The sequence below is a fragment of the Oratosquilla oratoria genome, chromosome 29 (genome assembly GCF_046742065.1).
Source record: "Oratosquilla oratoria isolate Oo_2021 chromosome 29, ASM4674206v1, whole genome shotgun sequence".
Taxonomy (NCBI): Eukaryota; Metazoa; Arthropoda; class Malacostraca; order Stomatopoda; family Squillidae; genus Oratosquilla; species Oratosquilla oratoria.
This window is the reverse complement of record NC_134805.1, coordinates 4,835,720-4,843,219: the sequence shown is the minus strand read 5'-3', so window position 1 is coordinate 4,843,219 and position 7,500 is coordinate 4,835,720.

Here is a 7,500-nt window from a genome sequence, read left to right as displayed (position 1 = left end):
CACACACACACTCACACACACACACACACAGTGTGTTGGTAAGTTACTACGGCACTTGTCATGTGATTGCTGGGTTCGAGTCTTTGGCAGCACCGTATTTCAATTTCTGCATATGGCCTCCATTGGGTCTCCTGATGTTGATGGCTTAGAATTAAAGTACATTGTGGTTGATAAAATGTATACATATACATATACATATATATATATATATATATATGTATGCATGTATACACACATATATGTCTATATATATGTATATATATGTACTATATGTTCATGATATCTATATGTGTGTACATATTTAATATACATATATATATATTCATATATCTATATATATACCTTTATCAATATATATATGTATATATATATATATATATATATGTATGTATGTATATATTATAATTCTTCATCAATCTGAACTAATGTGCTCAGGAGGCAGATACTTTTTTCAGGTTGAACAAGAGGAGGATTGATGACGTTCATCTTCTCTACAATCAATAATAGTCGTTTTGGCAACACTTTCTTTAAACAACTATTTTATTGTCCTTGCTGCCAAAATAAACTAGTTTGTGCATAAAACTTTTCCAATAATCCATTTTAAAGTTTTGAATCACTCCTTGATCCATGGGCTGGATCGCACTCATTACGTCCGGTGGTAAATACACATCAGAAATGTTTCCAATGCTCAGCTCCTCAGCTGGTGGATGTGTTTTACAGTTGTCGAGTAGGAGAATAAATTTGCTGTCCCCTGGACGTCTTTTCTTTTTTCAATTTTTCTTTCACTGATGGGACAAACACATGATTGGGCCTGTTCATGAATGTTTCTAAGTCCATCCATGTGTTATTTTGTGCGCGATAATCTACTGGCAAGTATGTTAGATTTTTAAAACAACGTGGCCTCCGGTATTTTCTAACAACACACAATTTGACTTTATGGGTCCCTACCACGTTTGTACACAGTAACACCGTCAGTCTATCCTTGCTTTGAATCCTGGCGGCTTCCTCTGCTTCACTGGCTAGTGTAGATGTCGATAGATAGCGGTAGAACAGGCCGGTTTCGTAAGCGTTGTATATCTGCTCCGGTTTCAGATTGTATTCGGCAACCAATTTTGCAAACCTATGACAGAAAGGAGGAAAGAAAAGTTGTATATATATATATATATATATATATATATATATATATATATATATGTATATATATACATGTATATATATACATATATATATATATATATATATATATATATACGCATTCGTATATGCGAGAGAAACATTGGGATGTTAGATCCAAATATTTACCATGAAGGCATAGGTTAATTAATGTACCTGTCTATAAACTTCTCTGCAAAAGGTAAATCAGCAGATTTTGCTTCCCCAGATACATCAAGACGACGTACTCCATGGCGATTCTTGAGTCTGAGAAGCCATCCATCTGAGAACTGTCACGATTCTTCAAGTGACATCTTTTCAGCAAAATCTTTGGCTTTTTCTTGCAGCACTGGGCCTGATATAGCTGCAACTTCAGACCTTTTAAAATAACCACTCTTACAACATTTTGTCCTGCATTTCCACATGTTTATGTTTTAGAGTGTGGCAATGTTCTGCAGCTTTAGGCGTGTCACTCAACTTCACAAACTCTCTTAGCTTCTTGGATTGGGCTTTGATGTCGTAAATGGTAGTCGATCCAATGCAGTATTCTTCCATTAGTATTTTTCTACTTTTGCCTTTCTCAAATCTTCTGTATATGTCCACCTTTTGCTTATTAAGTAAAATCATCACATTTTCCTCTTCTCAACCTTGGGCATGATAAAATAGAGTTGGCTAACATGTGCACAGAGGTGACTAACACATGGCGGGAGAAGTGAATGGGACTGAGAAGTCCTGGCGGCGGCGAGATCAACTACAACAACGCGCAAGAATTTTAAACACGCGCGGGAAATTTGAATTTATTTATTTTTTACATATGTTTATCTTTATCACAATATTTTGTTCTTTTCGTGAAAAATATGCCAGTTATTTGAAGTACCGGATACAAGAAGGCCGGATACGAGGGCTTTTACTATATATATATATATATATATATATATATATATATATATGTATATATATACATATATATATGTATATATATACATATGTACATATATATATGTATATATATACATATGTGTATATATGTACATACATATATATATATATACATATATATATATATATATATATATATATATATATATATATATATATGTCTAGGGCACAGGTTCTCACGGAGATAATTTTGGTTAAATTCAACCGCGCTAATAGATTTAACTATTTTAAGTTGTATTTTCTTGAGTTTAAGGAAGGACTTCCTATCAACTTCATTCAACTTAAGGACGAAATCATCTATGGTGAACGGAAAAGGAAAAGCGCTGGATAATGCCGATAAATACTGTTAGAAATGTAACAGCATGTAAAAAACTGTTGATAACAGCACCAAAAACTCGGAGTTTTTTCACCTCATTAAGAGGCTTCTTCAGGGTGAGAGGACTTCATTTGCTGTAAAGGCGATGTACTATTCTTGAAGGGCTAGTGTTAAGTAGAGAAGATGGCTAGGCAGAGGCCTAATATACGGGGCCTTCGGCTCAGCCGACTCGGTCCGGGTGGAATGCTGGCCTCTGATTGACCCGTGGGATACTTCCTCTGATCCCGGGCAGCTCGAAGAAACTCGAGTTGCTCCACGGTTCAGTTGACCCAGCCCGGGTAGAGTACTGGATTCTGATTGGCTGCAGGGTTCCTCCCGTGATGTTGGGCGATGGGAGGAGGCTCTGGTTCGCCTTCTGGTGTATGGCGATACTGGCATGGCAGAAGGTCTCGCAAACGTTGTAGGGAGAGCTGCTCCTGGTTCGAGCTGAAGGAAGAATAAAGTCAGATGAAAGTTATACATTGATGTTAGGGTGACGGAAAGTGATAGCTACGGCTTCTGCGATTTGCATACGTCCCTTCCACGTTTGCGAGACCTTTCGCCATGCCACCATGAACACCAGCCAGTATCGCCAGACACCATATCAGTAAATTTTCTGTAATAAAGAAGTACCAAGAGATTTGTGTTGTCAGATTTCTCTTTTCATTAAATGTTATAAAATGTTCTTTTTGCAAGTTTTAAACAATTATCAAGCAAAAATCCAATATCATAAATCTAACATATTTCATCATTAATGTATTCTGGACTGCAGATACATAAACATATATATATATACAAAAATAGAATGTACATCTATATGAATATATGTGTATATATATATATATATACATATATACATATATATATACATATATGTATATATATATATACATATATCTATTCATATATATATATATATGTATATTAATATATATATATATACACATGAATATATATACATGCATATATGTGTGTATATATGTACACACACACACACACACACACACACACACACACACACACACACACACACACACACACACACACACACACACACACAGACACACACACAAACGTCGGATTGATGGAGAAGATTGAAACTCCAGAAAAAATTGTGAATTTTAACGACGAGGGAGTACCTGTGTTGTATTAGTAAGGAAGGGGAAAGCTCATGGTGTAGTGGGCAGGTGAAGAAAAAAGAGAAGGGGAGGGATTATTGAGGAATATGGAAGAAAATGAGGAAGGGGAAGAACGGGCTCCGGACTCCAGAAGGAATGTAAACAAAAGGTGTGCAGACGACACAGATGAAGTCGAAGAAGTCAGTAAAGGCATTGAAATGAGAAATATAGATAAGAGCAGTGCAATGGAAAATGGAGATAATTATTTCTATGGATTTAATGAGAGAGGAAATGACAGTCTCCCCGATTAGCAAGTCTAGAGGTTAGGTTTAGCCAACTTACACTAATTACACAAAGAGTAGATAAATTGGAAGAACTAAAGAATGAGAACCAAAACTTAACCAAAGAAATATAAGAATTAAAAAGATAGTTAAAAGAAGTAAAGGATGAGAATGAGGAATTAAAGAGGAATAAAAAAGAAAATAAAGAGTCCATAACAAAAGAGGTATCAGGTTGGAAAAAAAGTTTAGGAAGATAGCAAAGTTGAATTTAGAGATAGAGTGAAACAACAGATGAAGGAACACACTAAGGACACAGTTATTAAAGTGATGAGAGAGAAGGACAATATACTAAGAGTCTTAGCAGATAAATAGAAATGTATAATTATATTAAGAATGGAAGGGAGCATAATCCAAATAGAACTACAAGAGTAAGAGATGAGAAAGAAAAAGTGAACAAGGTATTAAAAATATTTGAAATAAAGAAATTAAAGAAATATATAAGCTGGGGAAATATAGTACAAGCAAGACCAGACCAATTAAGCTTAAATTCAGATCACAAACGACAGCAAAGAATATCTTATCAAAAACAGGAAAACTAGTAGAAAGTGATCAGTACATGCAGGTGTGGATAAAAAGAGAGATGAATAAAGAGGAAAGAGAGGAAGAGAAAACAAAAAGAATCGAAACAAAGGAAAAAAAACGAGAACAGAACAGAGTCAGACAAAGAGAAATTCTATTGGAGAGTAGTGGATATGAAAGTGAGGAAATGGTTAATAGCAGAGAAAAATAGAAGTGAAACAGAAAACAGGGTGGACGTAACAGGAAATTGAAAGTGTCCTTCACAAATATAGATGGATTGATAACAGGCTTGAATGAACTGAATGATTACCTGATGGAAAAGGAACATGACATAATGGGAATTGTAGAGACAAAATTGAAAGGTCCATTACCACCCAACAGTGTAGGACATTATGTATATAATTCTTGGATTAGAAACAGAGAAGTAAAACAAGGTGGTAGAGTTATGTTCCTGTCTAAGAAGGATATAAATGTGAGGAGTGTTACACATGAAAAGAATAGAGTGGATATTATTATGATGGAAATATAGGGCAGGGATGGGAAGAGTAGGAAGTTTGTGGTAAATTATGTGCCTCCTAAAACGGCTTCGAGGGAAGAGAGAGAACACGAAAATATGTTAGAAGACACAAAGATAACGCTAAATAAGATAATGAAAGATGGAGGAAGAATAGTTATAATGGGTGACTTTAATTATAAAGAAATCTGCTGAGAAGAGATGACAGTGAAGAATGGAGTCGACCTATGGGGAAATATACCATTTGATATGATTATAGATCATACAATGACACAATGGATACAAAAGAATACTAGGTATAGAAATTAGGAAGAACCATCGAGACTAGACCTAATAATCACATCAGAACCAGACTTAGTGGACAAGATTTAATATAAGACACCACTAAGTAAAAGTGACCACATATTACTTGAACTGGAACTAAATGAAGAAAAATACATGACAAAAAAATTAACAATATAGAAAGGGAAGAATGATGTATAGAAAAAAAATGTTGATAAAATGGGATTTTTTTTTCAAAATATATACAAAGAGGAAACAAGAGTAGAAGAGAAATGGACAATTTTGACAAAACTTTATAAGGAAGGAGTGGAAAAGTATGTTCCAAGACAAAAACAAGAAAAGGAATATGTAAAATATTGGTACAACAAAAGATATAGCGAGTTAAAAGATAAAAGGGATAAAGCTTGGATAAAATGAAGGAAAGACAAACTACCCCCAAAAATTGAAAATATGTACTGGTTATAGAAATCAATGTGTCAAGTGCGCAGAGAAGAAAAGAGAAAATACGAAAAGGATGTCATAGAAAAATGTAAAAGTCAACCAAAACTTATTTACAGATTTGTAAACAACAAACTGAAAAACAAATAAGAATTAGTGAAACTACGAAAAGAGAGAATAGAATCCACAGAGGAAATAGAAAAGGAAGAAATTATGAACAAGCATTTTAAATCAATGTTTACTAGGGAGAACATACAACAAGATGTTGAGTGGGAGGGAAAGTCCCCCTATGAAAGAAATAGAAGTAACAAGGAAGGAAATAATGAATCACTTGAGTATTCTCGATGTTAGAAAATCGCATGGTCTAGATGAAATGGCAAACTGGATTTTAAGAGAATGCAGGGACAAACTAACAGGTAAAATACATAGTCTAATAGGCAGTTCATTGAAAGTAGGAAAAGTTCCAGGAGATTGGAAAAGAGCAAATATAGTACCAATATATAAGGGGGAAACAAAGAAGACCCTACAAAATATAGACAGGTCTCTCTTACAAGTACAGTAGCTAAAATTTGTGAATGTTCAAAATTAGATGGGTAAAGCATTAAAAAAAATATATGTACTAAATCTGCGGCAGTTTGGATTTAGACAAGAAAGATCATGTGTCACAAACTTGATGTGTTTCTATTCAAGACTAATAACTTTGACAATATAAAACCCTATTTGAAATTGAATATGAAATGTCATGCGGACGTTTCGGACATTGTCGAGTCTCGGTGCGTGACCGGGGGTCAGGTCATGACTAGAAGTCGGGTTACGGAGGGTAATATGCATACCTTGGGTCAAGTCATTTGGGGGCGAGGGCTCAACAGACAGGTCAGTGATTTGGATAAAATGTATAACAATCTAACTGATTTAATTATTAATGCACAAAATACATTTATCCCTCTGAAGTCAAAACGGAAAAATAGTAATACTCCCAAATGGATGACGGACAGATTGAAATTTGAGATCGGAATGAAAAGAGGACTTTACTTAAAGATAAAAAACGGGGAAACACACCTTAGATCGAGATATAACGAAATGGCAAAGCTGGTTAAAAAGAATACCCGTACAGCAAAACGTAATTATGAAATTAAGGTTGCTAGTCAGGCAAGATCCAACCAGGGTTTCTTTCATCTCTATAGAACAAAGAATAAAGAACGAATAGGACCAATTAAAAACGATAAAAATGTCATGATAGAATCGAAGGAAAAAATGAGTGAGGAGTTTAACAATTATTTTCTATCTGTGTTTACTAATGAGAGGTTAGATAAAGTACCTGATTGCGATCCGATTTTCAGAGGGGATGACGAAAGTAGTCTATCTAATATCAGCATTAGTAAAATAGAAGTAATCAAGCAGATTGAAAGACTTAAAGCTACAAAATCCCCGGGTCCAGACGAAGTTTTTCCGAGAATGCTAAAGGAGTGTAAGTTTGAAATCTGCCACCAGTTAACTGAAATATTTAATAAATCAGTAGACACTGGTTTTGTACCTACTGCTTGGAGGCAAGCAAACGTTGTTCCTGTTTTTAAGAACGGAGATAGATCGTCTACATACACCTACAGGCCAATCAGTTTGACATCGGTTATAGGAAAAAAGCTTGAATCAGTAATAGTAAAAAAAACTCAGAGAACACATCGAAAGACAATTTAATTCGTGATTCACAGCATGGTTTCTCCAAAGGTAAGTCATATGTGACTAATCTTTTATCCTTTTACACTAAAGTATATAAGGCGTCGTCAGATAACAATGATAATTACGATGTTATTTACCTCGACTTTAGCAAAGTGTTCGATAACG